Source organism: Phascolarctos cinereus, unplaced genomic scaffold (genome assembly GCF_003287225.1).
Source record: "Phascolarctos cinereus isolate Bilbo 61053 unplaced genomic scaffold, phaCin_HiC Scaffold_4;HRSCAF=312, whole genome shotgun sequence".
Classification (NCBI taxonomy): domain Eukaryota; kingdom Metazoa; phylum Chordata; class Mammalia; order Diprotodontia; family Phascolarctidae; genus Phascolarctos; species Phascolarctos cinereus.
This window is the reverse complement of record NW_027555847.1, coordinates 660,548,907-660,562,250: the sequence shown is the minus strand read 5'-3', so window position 1 is coordinate 660,562,250 and position 13,344 is coordinate 660,548,907.

The following is a 13,344-nucleotide window of genomic DNA, read 5'->3' as shown; positions in this document are numbered from 1 at the left end:
TTTAGCAGAAACTGAACTCAGGGTTAGGAAGTGATTACAACAGTCCAGGTAAGAGGTAATGGGTGGCCAGGATGATGGCACTGAGAGGGAGAGCAAATATGAGAGATATTGTAACCGTAAAGGCTAGCAGGACCTGGCAACTGATTGGAGGGGATGGGGAAGCAGGAGGATAAGGAAGGAATTAAAGATGAGTCAAAGGTTAGGAGCCAAATAAAATGTAAGATCCCTGAGAGCAGGGATTGTTTACTTTTGTCTTTGTATATAGATATAACATAGTAAGCACTAAATAAATACTCATTGAATTGAATAATCAATCGCCAGAAAGGTATATGCTACTATTCATTTGGTTTTAGAGGGCACCCTTGTGGGTTGTCATTAATGCCTCTTAACACTAGCATTTTACAAGCCCCCACTAACGTATTTCCCCTTAACAATCAGTCAGTAAATTCACTTCTTCAGCAAAAGCATTTACTCAAACAGCAAGAATGGTAGTAATAAAATATTTCCCAAAAACATCCTGAAACACACTCTCATGCAAAGACACTAAGAATCTACTGGAAGGAGGGGGAGTAAGAGAAAGTACCAGTTTACAGTACAATAGTAATGAGGTAGGGATGCATGTACAAAACACACATAGCCATGACAACTCACAACTCTGGAACTGCATGGTCTAGATGTACTTTCCTTCTCTCAAAGATCCTCATAAAATTTACTTGAGGGTATCAGGTTGGTGATAAGTTACTCCAGCATTCCAATGATAGGCTGAAGCTCTGTCTCAGCCAGCTGGATCAATCCACCATTGGTCTGGATTGAATGAAAGGTACAGCTTGGAAATTCCTAAGCTAGTTACTACTACTAAGATCTATATCTTCAATCCCTCCCATTCCAGTCAAGTCTCAGCCTATATTCTGCCCCTGGTTCTCACATATGCACACAACTCTTTAGGGAAGCACTCATCCATACCCCACTTTCAAATCATCAGAGGGAAAGGAGTAAATGTCTCCTTAACAAAATGTTGTTGACTGGCAAGCTGAGAAAAAGTTCTCCACTACCACCTCATAGTGATTGCTCTCAACTCTCAGCCACAACTAGGTTGGCTCAAGCAAGTACCTGAGAACATAGCCTAGCACCATATGGCATCTCCTCCCACAGTTCTCTAGTATGTTGCTCTGGCATCCCTACCAATCAGTCAAAACCAAATGCAATTCATATGCTACTAGCTCTGGCCTGTAGACACCTAGTAGTCAAAGAGATCCCATAAGAAGAATGAGAAAGTGTCTCCAAGTGCAATGTTCCTTTTAAGAATGTTGCTGCAGGACTGACGTAAACAGATCCAGGAGAACAATTTACACAATAACAACACTGAAAGAAAAACAATTTTGAAAAACTTAAGAACTCTGACCAATGCAATGACTAACCATGTTTCTACAGGACCCATAATGAAGCATGCTACCCACCTCCCAGCAAAGAGATGATGGGCTCAGGGTGCAGATTGAAACTTAGAGTTATTAAACATAACCAATATAGGAATTTGTTTCGCTTGAATATATATGTTTGTTGCAGTGCTTTTGTTTGTCTTTTTTTTTCTCTATTGAAGGAGGAAGGGAAAGGGGGGAAATTACATTTTTTGTTCATTTTTAAAAAATTAACTTAAAAAAAGTTTGTGGGGGAAAAGTAGAGTTTTGCTGTGATTTGATATAGTCAAGGCCCTGGAAGTTGCTCTTTACAGTGGCTAAGTATTTTAACATTTGCTGTGTTGAGCATATCTCTTTGGTGCTATAGTAGGCCAGGGCCTACTAGGCCAGGCTGGTAGCTCAGGTCTGAGATTGGAATAAAATGACAGTTGTAGAAGGTTTACTTAGTCTAAAAGGGAAAGACGTTCAGAACAAAGAAAGGATATTCATCAAGAATAAAGCATTGAGTTAATTATGCACAGCTTCCCAGTGTTCTTGGTGTTGCTGGTTTGCCAATCTATTCTAAGAAGCTTCAGGAAGGAGGCCATGACTCCTAGTGCCCTGGATTTTCTATTCAGGCAAGAGGAAGCTATGTTAACAGCCCAAACCTTATTCCCCTGTGCCAACCAAGTTTCAAAGACAGTTAAAATGCCTTTTTCAGAAAAATTAGCCTAACAGCATGCAACAGGGCCTTAGGAAAGTTAGCCCAATCCACATGGTAAGAGACCCTGGTAGATACAATTCCTTCTATACCTAATAAAAAAGGAAAGGGAAAACAAAAGGCACTTGCAGTTTTCAAAGGGGGGCCAGATATTAAACAAATATTTTCACATTTGATTTTTAGAACAACACTGTAGAATAGAACGTATTATAAATATTATTATAACCATTAAGGAAACCAAAGCTTGGAAGGGCTGTTGCCCAGAATCATACAGTCAGTAAGTGTCTAGAGCCATTTTTTTACAGGTATTTGGAGGGGTTTGGGGGAGAGCTCAAGCAAGTCACTGCTTTCACTCTGCCATCTTGGCTCCGCCCCTCAGTCAGTAAGTGTCAAGAAGCAGGATTCCAAACCATTGCTAGGGCTAATTCTAGGATGAATTTAGTTTGACATCCTGACTTCAAAGTGCCGGGCAGTATATCTAGGTGAAAATGTCCATTAGGCAGTACATGTGAGACAGGAATTTTGAGGATAAAGACACAGATTTAGATACCATGTGCACTGAGGTGATAATTGAAGCCACAGACAGTGAAAAGAGTATGCAGAGGAGAAGAGTCCCAGGACAGAAGATAAGAAAAGTCCCAGGAAAGGAGAGGAATCCTAGAAGAAAAGTCTAGGGGACACCTACATTTATGGGGTAGGAGAAAGAATAAGAGCCAGTGAAAGAGACAAAAAAGCAACCAGAGAGGTAGAATATAGAACTATAAGAAGTCAATATAACAAGTCAAGAGAGGAGAAAAGTATCCAGGAGAGGAGATGGCCACCAATGTCAAATGCTGTAAACAAACAAACAAAAAAAAGTCAAGAAGGATGAAGACTGGGAAAAGTTATTGATAAGATGATCACTGGTGACCTTTGAGAGTGAAACTTCAGTTGAGTGATGGGGTTAAGGAATGATTGACTGGGTGGGAGAAAGATGAGACAGTGAGTATGAATGATTCCTAGAAGTCTGGTGATGAAAAGGGAAAGGGAGATGCTCCAGAAGGTTGTAGAGTTGAGGAAAAGGCATTTTTTTTAGGATGGGGATATTCGAGTATAATTTTAGGCTTCATGGAAAGAGCAGTAAGGAAAAGATCAAAAATAAACGAGGAGTAAGCAAGGCTCCAAATAAGATGGGTTGGAATAATAATAGCAAAATTCAATTCAATTAATAGATTTACTATGCATCTTCTAGCTCAAGGAAATCTTATAGGCCTTTAAGATAAAAAGATGAGTTGTAACCCGGTTCTTACTCTCTAGGAGCATAACTGGAAGTGAAGATAGGGAGAATATGTGAATGTGGCCCTTTTCACAAGCTTATATAGACTAATGAGAGAGCTCCCTAGCAATTGGGAGCTGTCTATCATGGCTGCATGGGGTTTGGTCAAGAGGAGATCTTTCCTTAGTCCATGGATTTTAATTCAGATGGTCCTGAGTCCAGACCCAGAGCTCTAACCACTGTACTACCTAGCTCCCTCTAGGTAACCCCTAAGTTGATCCTTGAAGGATGAAAAAGATTTCAATGAGTTATGATGAGGAGGTAGTACATACAGACCTTGAGGGTAGCCTGTGCTACTACACCAAGGTAGGAGGTGGCAGGACAAGATCAGGTAAGACTTTAGAGTTTGTGGGTAATACAGGTGAAAGCCTACAGAAGAGGAGGATCCTCTCCTCTGAGGTAGTTAGGAGAACAAAAGAAGAGCCCATAGGGTCAGAGGACCTGAGTTCAAATCAGCTCTGGGACCTTTTAAACCTTGGTCAAGTCACTTACTTAACTTCTCCGAGCCTTAGTTTCCTCATCTCTAAAATGAGAAGGTTGGACTACATAGTTTCTGAGGTCCCTTCCAACTCTAAGCCTATGTACCTTTCAGGAAGGAAGTTGAAGAAGCTCATAGAGGTGGCCTAGATTTCCACAGTGTAAGCAGGAATATAACAGCTAACATTTATATGGCACCTCCTACGTGCCAGGCACTATACCAGCACTTTACAAATCTCATTTCATCCCCACAACAACTCTAGAAAGTAGATACTATCCCCATTTGACAGTTGAGGAAACTGAGGCAAATGGAGGTTAAATGATTTGCCCAAGGTCACACAGTTAGTATCTGAGGCTGGATTTGCACTCAGGTCTTCCTGACTCCAAGCCCAACACTTTCATCCACTGCACCACCTAGCTGCCCCAGTGAACATCAAGAGTAGCTCTGGGGCAGCTAGGTAGTACAGTGGATAGAGCACTGGCCCTGAAGTGAGGAGGACCTGAGTTCAAATGCAGCCTCAGACCAAACACTTAACACTTGCTAGCTGTGTGACCCTGGGCAAGTCACTTTACCCCAACTGCTTAAAATAAAATAAATAAAACAAGAGTAGCTCCACTCCTGTGGCACACAGATTACTTCCAGACAAGTGAATAAGTTTCATTTTAAGAAATTTGATATCACCTTTAGGTTATTTTCTTCTGCTTGAGTTTTACCATAAACGAAAATGTAGGTATACCTCATTTTTGGAGGCACACCGCATAGCAGAAAAGCCCTGCTGAAAACTGAGGACCAATAAGGAGAAGATGTTTGTTTGTTTTGTTTGTTTTGTTTAAATTAATTTATTTTGATTTATCAATAATCACTTCCATAAGCTTTTGAATTTTAAATTTTTCTCCTCCTCCCTCCCCACTTCCTTCCCCAAGACAGGTTGAAATCTGATATAGGCTATACATATATATTCCCACTAAACATATTTTCACATTAGTGATGTACATGTAAGTAAGAATTACGACCAATAAGAGGAAGCACCAGAAAGAAGAAACAAAACACAACAGAAGAAAAAAAATAGCAAATAGTATGCTCTGATCTGCATTCAAATTCCATGGTTCTTTCTTTGGATATGGATAGCATTTTCCATCATGAGGCCTTTGGAGATGTCTTAGATCCTTGTACTGCTGAGAAGGGTTAAGTCTTTCAATATTAGTTCCTCACTGATTATGTTATTCCCTTCTTGAGCCAAATCTGATGAGAGTAAGGTTCAAACAATGCTCATCTCCCTCCCTTCTTTCCCTCTGCTGGAATAGGTTTTTGTGCCTTTTCCTGTAATGTAATTTACCCTTGTCTGCCTCCTCTTTTCCTTTTCTCTCAGTTAGACCAGATTAATCCACTTACTTGGATCCATTTAACCCACTTGATTAGATTTTTTTTCGATCATTACATCAAAGTCATCTTATACCTACCCCCTTTATGTATACCCCTTTAACATGGTGTAATAACAATACAGTTCTCAAGTGTTACAAGTGTCATCTTCCCTTGTAGGGATGTAAACAGTTTGCCCTTATTAATAATATGTTTCTTTCTGGCCCGTTTACCTTTTTATGTCTCTCTTGAGTCTTGTATTTGAAGATCAAATTTTCTGTTGAGCTCTGGTCTTTTTATCAGGAAGGTTTGGAAGTCCCCTATTTTGTTGAATATCCATCTCCTCCTCTGAAAGATCATGCTCATTTTGTTTGCATTTTGTTTGTTTGACAATGTTGTCCTCTTCAGAATGAATGAGTTTGTTGTAATCCAAGCTCTTTTGCCTTATGGAACAGCATATTCCATGCCCTACAGTCTTTTCATGTAGAAGCTGCAAAGTCCTGTATGATCCTGACTGCAGTTCCGTGATATTTAAATTGTTTCTTTCTGGCTGCTTGCAGTATTTTCTCTTTCACCTGGTAATTTTGGAATTTGGCTACTATATTCCTTGGCATTTTCAATTTGATATCTCTTTCAGGAGGTGATCGATGGATTCTTTCTATGGCTATTTTACCCTCTGGTTCTAGGACCTCAGGGAAGTTTTCTTTATGATTTCCTGAAAGACACTGTCCAGACTATTTTTTTATCATGATTTTCAGGTAGACCAATAATTTTTAAATTATCTCTCCTGGATCAATTTTCCAGGTCAGTTGTTTTACCAATGAGGTATTTTACATTTTCATCTATTTTTCATTCTTTTGTTTCTGTTTGACTGATTCTTGCTCTCTCATAGAGTCATTAGCTTCCATTTACCCAATTCTAATTTTTAACAAATTGCTTTCTCCTATTAGATTTTGTACCTCCTTCCCCATTGCCAATTGTATTTTTTAGGAACTTGTTTTCTTCAGTGTACTTTTTTTCCAGTTAGCCAATTATATTGTTTAGGGATTTGTTTTCTACAGTTAATTTTTGTCCTTCCTTTTCCAAGCTATTGACTCTCTCTTGACTACCTCTCATTTCTTTTCCCATTTTTTCTTCTACCTCTCTCATTTAACTTTTAAAATCCTTCCTGAGATCTTCTAAGAAGACTTTTTGGGCTTCAGACCAGTTCATATTCCCTTTTAAGGTTCCAGATGTGGGTTTGTTAACAATGTTGTCCTTTTCAGAATTTCTGCCTCTTCTCATAATAAGAATCTATCGTACGTTCCTTTTTGCTCATGGTGTTTGCTTATTTCCTGGCCTTTAAAGAGATCAGGCTCTCCTGCAAGGGAGCAGAGGGCACTGACCCAAGCTTCTTATGTTGGGAGCCTAGGGCCTGGTCACTGGCTTTGTGTGCTGGGGCCTCTGATGTTGGCAGTTGGAGGCTGTAGGGTTCTGGCAGCTTACCTGGTGTTGGGCTGGAAACAGCAACACTGGAACTCTAGGGGTAGGGTTGGGTAGTGTGGCTTCTGGAGATTTCCTGCTAACCTGGGCCTTTCCTTCCTTTAGCTTTCTTCAACTCCTTTTAGATGGATATTGCAGGATGTTTATCCACCTGGGGCCCCTTGGAGCACTGCTTCCCTTAGTTTTGCTGAGGCAGTGGGAGACCTAATTGCTGTAGAATGCCAAGGCACTTGGTGGTTTTCCAAACTGGTTTCTAACAGTTCCCCACCCCTCACTGAGGCACTTGGGGGTCCAGGTGTTGGTGTTTGCAAGCTCCACCACCTAGGTTTCAGGATCTCCTCCTGGTATGCTGAGCTGGGGCTTTCCACTAGCTTGCTGGGATGCCTCCTGTTCTGTACTGCTCACCTTCCCCCAGGACAAGAGGGGCCTTTCTCATTAATCCCTCAAACTACCTGGGCTACTGGACTGCTACACCCTATCTTTCTTCTGGTTCAGCTATTCCAGGGTTTTTCCTGGGGCGATATTTTCTGGGCTTTCAGAGGTTCATAAGTGAGGGTAAGAGCCACTTAGTTCTTAACTCTACCATCTTGGCTCCTTGCTTGTTTTTTAAAGAAGACAACTTTATATAAGTGCATCTTAGATTTCCTAGGATCTAGAGCTGAAAGGGACCTAGGAGATCATTTAGTTCAACCTCCTCATCTCACAAATGAGAAAAATGAGGGCAAAAGAGAAAAAAGGGGGTGACTGTCATGGTAGTCATGGTGAGCGCAGCCTGCAGGCAGTCATGGCACTACTTACAAAAGCCTATACTCTGAGCAAGAGCTCTCTCAATGCATTCAGTCAATCAGTTGATCAACATTTATGAAGCACGTACTATGTGCCAGGCACTGTGCTAAGCCATTCACAATGGCTTTGACTTACACAGAGTTTGATATAGAAATTTGGTGAGTTCAGTACCTGGCACAATCTTCCTCTCTGCCCTAAATCCTGCCCTAATGCTAGATGACCTCAATGCACATGTTAATGCTCCATTAAATACTCTAACTTCCCAGTTCCCTAATTCACTCAACTCTTATCACCTACTGGGATCGTTACACTTTTAATCTTTCCTTCACCCATAAAGTGTTCCACTTCCATAATCAAGAATTCTAAAATTCCTTTCTGTGAACATATTCCCCTGTCATTCCATCTCTCCCTAAGTTTCACTCCTCTTAAACCGATCCCTCACCCTCACCATGACCTCCAATTCCTTCACCATTCAGTCCTGTCCTTTTTCACATTCTCCTAGCTTCCCCATCTCTACCTCTTGCCAAATCACTTCAATTCTGTACTGGCCTCTACCCTTGAATCCCTTATACCCTTGGCCTATCTCCACCAGGCTTTGACAAACTCCAAACCCTGGGTTATTCCCATCATCTGCCTCCACTGATCCCCCTTACATACTACTGAGCAGAATTAGAGGGGTCACTCAACTGTGCTGATGGGGTCCATTATAAATCTACGGATTTTTAAAATAAATTTTTTATTGGGAGCTTTTTTTTTACATTGCTTACATTTTCCTTGTATCCCTCTCCCTGAGAGCCAACCTTTACAACAAACACCTTTAAAAAAAAAAAAGAGGAATAAGAGAAAAAAAATTCATCAAAACCAATTAACACATCAAAAAGATCTGATACTCCATGCAATGTTCTATACCTATGATGATCTCATTGCTCTGATGAGTCCAATTATCATCTCTATGTAGATAATTCTCAGATCTAGTGCTAACCTCTCTTATGACCTTGTACAACTCTTGTATGACTGAACTGCATGGTCCTGCAGTTATCTGATATTCAACATGTCCAAAACAGAAGGCATTATCTTTCTCCCAAAATGGCATCTTTTTCCAAATTCTCCTATTTCTGTCAAGGGCACCATCATACTCCCAGTCATCTAGACTCACATCCTCAGTTTCATCCTCAACTCCTCACACTCACCTCACATATTTGATCTGTGGTCAAAGTTTGTAATTTCTACCTTTATAGCGTCTTTCATACACATATACATGTGTGTGTGTGTGTGTAGATATATATATATATATATATATATATGTGTGTGTGTGTGTGTATATATACACACACACACATGCTTCTCTTCACTCCATATATGTATGTATATGGATGTGTATATATATATATGTGTATATATACACATATATACATATACACATATATACATCATGCATACACACACACACACACACACACACACACCCACCCCACACACACACGTACTCTTCTCTCCACTTCACTGCAGTCTATCCTCTACTCAGCTGTCCAAGAGATCTGAACATGGTTTGACCATGTCACCCCTAAACTCAATAAAATCCAGTGGCTCTCAATCACAACTAAGATCAAATATAAAATCCTTTATTTGGCTTTTAAAGCCTCTTTTAACCTGCCCCCTTCCTATCTTTAGAGTCTTCTTATTTTTTGTTTTGTTTTTTTGCTAGACAATGGGGTTAAGTGACTTGCCTAGGGTCACACAGCTAGTAAGTGTCCAGTGTCTAAGGACGGATTTGAACTCAGGTCCTCCTGACTCCAGGGCTGGTACTCTGTCCACTTCACCATCTAGCTGCCCCCAGTCTTCTTATTCTTTACTCTCCTCCCTGTACTTCATGATTTGGTGACCCATGCCTTTTTACTGGATGTCCCTCATGCCTTGAATTTTCTCCCTCCTCATTTCTACTTCTTGGCTTCCTTCGAGGACTCATCACAAATACCACCTTCTTCAAGATACCTTTCTCTATTCCCCCTTTCCTCTGAGATTATCTACCATCTACATTGTATGTATCTTATATATCCATAGAAGATGAACTCCTTGAGGACATGGACTGTATTTGTATCCCTTTTCTTGTATCCCTAGTGTTTAGCATAGTGCTTGGCACATAGTAAGTGCCTAATAAATGTTTGTTGACTGACTGGCCATGGATTTTCACCTCCACAAATGAGGAGAGTGGGGAAGGTGACTTATATGTTTTCCTTGGGCCCGTAGCTTGCTCTTTATAATTTCACAACATTCATTTTATTTGATTTTGCTATTGATGTTTCCATTGACATTGTTATAGTCATTGTGGATGGTGTTTTCCTGGCTATGTTTACTTAACTCTACATCAGTTCATACAATTCTTTCTATGGTTCTCTGTATTCATAACGTGTATAATTTCTTACAGCATAGTAACTAGATTACTATGATACATTCCGCTACACTCACATACCACAATTTGTTTAGCCATTACCTAATTGATAGACATCTACTTTGTTCTAGTTTTTTGCTACCACAAGAATTACTGCTATAAACTTTCAGATGTCTATGGAGTCTTTTTTTTTTTTGTCAATTATTTCCTTAGAGTCTAAGGAAGACCTAGCAGTGGAATCTCTAGGTTAAAAGGCATGGACATTTTAGTCACTTTATTTACATAATTCCAAATTGCTTTTCAGGATTTTTGAATCAATTCACTACTCCATCAACGATGCCTTAATATACCTGCCTTTCCCACAACCATTAGAAATTGCCATCTTTAGAAGTCTTTGCTGATTTGCTTGGCAAGAGGTGAAACCTCAGGGTTGTTTTGATTTTTATTTCTTATATTAGTGATTTGGAACATTCTTAAATATGGTTGTTAATAGTTTGTAATTCTTTCCAGTTTTATCTAATCTCAACTCAGCCTTCCTTGTAGCAAAGCAATCCTTTTACTCCTCCCTGACTGATTCTCTTGCCCATTCATCACAATATCTATTCAAGACCTTCCCTTTGCTTCTCCAGCCTACCATGGCACTACTTTCCCCCATCCTCTTAGCCAGGGACCTCACCTCACATCAAAGCCATTCTCTGTGAGCCTCCTCTTCTTCCCTCCTTCTTCTCAAAGGCCCTAGGCAACATCCTCCACTATTTCCTTCTTTACTCTGGCCTCTGATGAAGTAGCCCTTCTCCATGCCATAATAAGCTCCTCCATATGTACCCTTGATTCCATGCTCTTCTTTTTTTTAAGTTTTTATTGATGTTTTCTCTTTCTTATATCACCATAGTATCCTATATATCCTTTCCCCTCCCCCTCCCAGAAAGCTTCTGCGTGACAGATCTTTGATCTCATGCTTTTCTGTGGTCGCCAGTATGTTGCCTCCACAATCATTCCCCCTCCCCCAATCTTCTGTCTTTCCATATCTGGCTCCTTTCCTGTGTGCCTACAAACATGTTCAAATCTCTCCCATCCTGAAAAAAAAATCTCATTAGATCCTACTGTCCCCACTAACTATTGTCCTGTATCTCTACTCTCTTGGCTAAATTCTGTGAAAAAGCTATTCACACACGGTGCCACCAATTTCTTCTTTAAATTTTTTCAAAACCATTTGCAGTCTTGTGCTTTCAACCTCATGACTCAACTGAACTGTTCTCTCCAACGTTCCCAATGATCTCTTCATTGACAAGTCTAGTGGCCCCTTTTTCATTCTCATCCTTCCTGACTTCTCTGCATTGTTTGACACTACTGACCATCCTCTCCTCCAAGGCACTCTCTTCTCTTCCTCCTAAACCTGTTGGTTTGCCTCTAGAGCCCTGTTACCTCCACCCCTCAGTGTTTTCTCAAGATAGTACCCCAACTCTGACCTGACTTGCTTCCCTCCAGCTTCAGTTCAATAATTAGCCATTTCAACACTACATTGTCCTATGCCACTGAATCCCTTGTCCTCTTGTCCTATCACTACTCAATTTTCAATACCTCAGTCCTGGGTTACTCCCATCATCCTATTCCTACACTCTTACGAAGTTGCTGAATGCAACTGGAAGAAATCTCACGGTGGTGCTAACTGGGTATATTACAAATTCATGTTATCCATCATCAATTGGGCCCTAATAATATGCAACAAAGCAGTCTTTTTATTCCTCCCTTGTTGATTCTCTCTCTCACTCCTTACAAAAGCTGTCCCAGACCTCTTCTCTTGTCAACCCCCTTCATGCCTTCTCTCTCCACTCTCTCAGCTGAAGACCTTGACTCTCCTTTTACTGAAAAACTTGAGATACTCCTACATGAGTTCCCTGTTGTCCTATTCTCTTCATCTCAAAGCCCCTTGACAAAATCTCCTGCTCTTGTCTCCTTTTCCCTGGTCTTTGACAAAGAGGTAGCTCTTCTCCTTGCCAAGGCCAGCCCCTCTACATGTGCACTTGATCCAGTCCCCTCCTTTCTTCTCTAGCACGCTGCATTCTCAATCATCCAACCTGTCTGACCACTCCTTCTTAGTCTTTTGCTGGCTTATCATCCACTCCATTTCCCTAATTGTAGATCTTCCCCAAAGTTCTTTCATAGGTCCTCTTCTATGTTCTTAATTTCTCCTATCCCATCTTGGTACCCTCATCAGCTCTCATGGAGTAATGCAGATGACTCCCAAATCTATATGTCCAGCCTCCTCCAAGCTTCAGTCCCAGATCACCAATTGCTAATTGGACATTTCAAAGTGAATGCCACAGAGACATCTTAAATTCAACATGTCTAAAATAGAAATCAGTATTTTCCCCTAAATCCTTTCCTTTTTCTAACTTTCCTATTTTGAGTGAAGGCATCACCCTCCTTCCAATGTCTTAGATCATAATCTTAGCATCATCCTTTTCCTCATCCAATCATTTGTTAAGTCTTGCCACTTCCTTACCACATCTCTTGAATCTGACTCCTCAATGGTTACTTGTTGAGTTCAGGCCCTCATCACCTCTCACCTGGGTTATCACAACATCCTCCTCATTTGGCGTCTCTTCCTCAATGCTCACCACTCCAGTCCATCACTGCTGCCAAAGTAATTGTTCTTAAGCAAAGACCTGACCATGTGTCTCCCCTACGCGACCAACTCCAGTAGCTTCCTATTACCTCCAGGATAAAACAGAATCTCTTTTGTTTAGTTTTTATAGCCCTACCTAACCTTGCCCCAACATATTTTTCCAACTTTATTGGACATTATTACCCCCACACACACTCCGAGCGAGCCAAACTAGCCTCTCTGCTCCTCACACAGGACACATCATTTTCTTCCCCATGCTTTTTGTATTGGCTAGTTCCCATGCTTGGAATTTATTCCCTCCTTACTTCTGTCTCATGAAGTCTCTCTTTTCCTTCAAGATAGATGTCAGGCATCATCTTCTGCATTCAGAGCCTTTTCTGATCTCCCCCACCTGCTAGTGCTCCCCTCCCTAACTACCTTGAATTTAACTATTGTATGTCTTTGCATTTGTTTGTTTTATATTAATGCTGCATATTTTTATATGTACTTGTCATTTGTGTAAGATCACTGGAAGTAGGGATTATTTTATTCTCTATACTTTTATCCCAGGCACCTAGCATGGAACCTGACACATTGTAGATGAATAATAAATATTTGTTGATTTATTGTTTTCTCCTCATTCTTCTTTTACCTGTCTGTCCCACTCTTCCTCAGTCTCTTTTATTTGACCATCATCCATTTCATGCCCACTAACTGTGGGTGTACCCCCAAGGCTCTGTCCTGGGTGGCCCATTTTTTTCTCTTTCTATACTCTCTCACTTGCTGACTTCATCAGTCCCCATGGGTTCAAT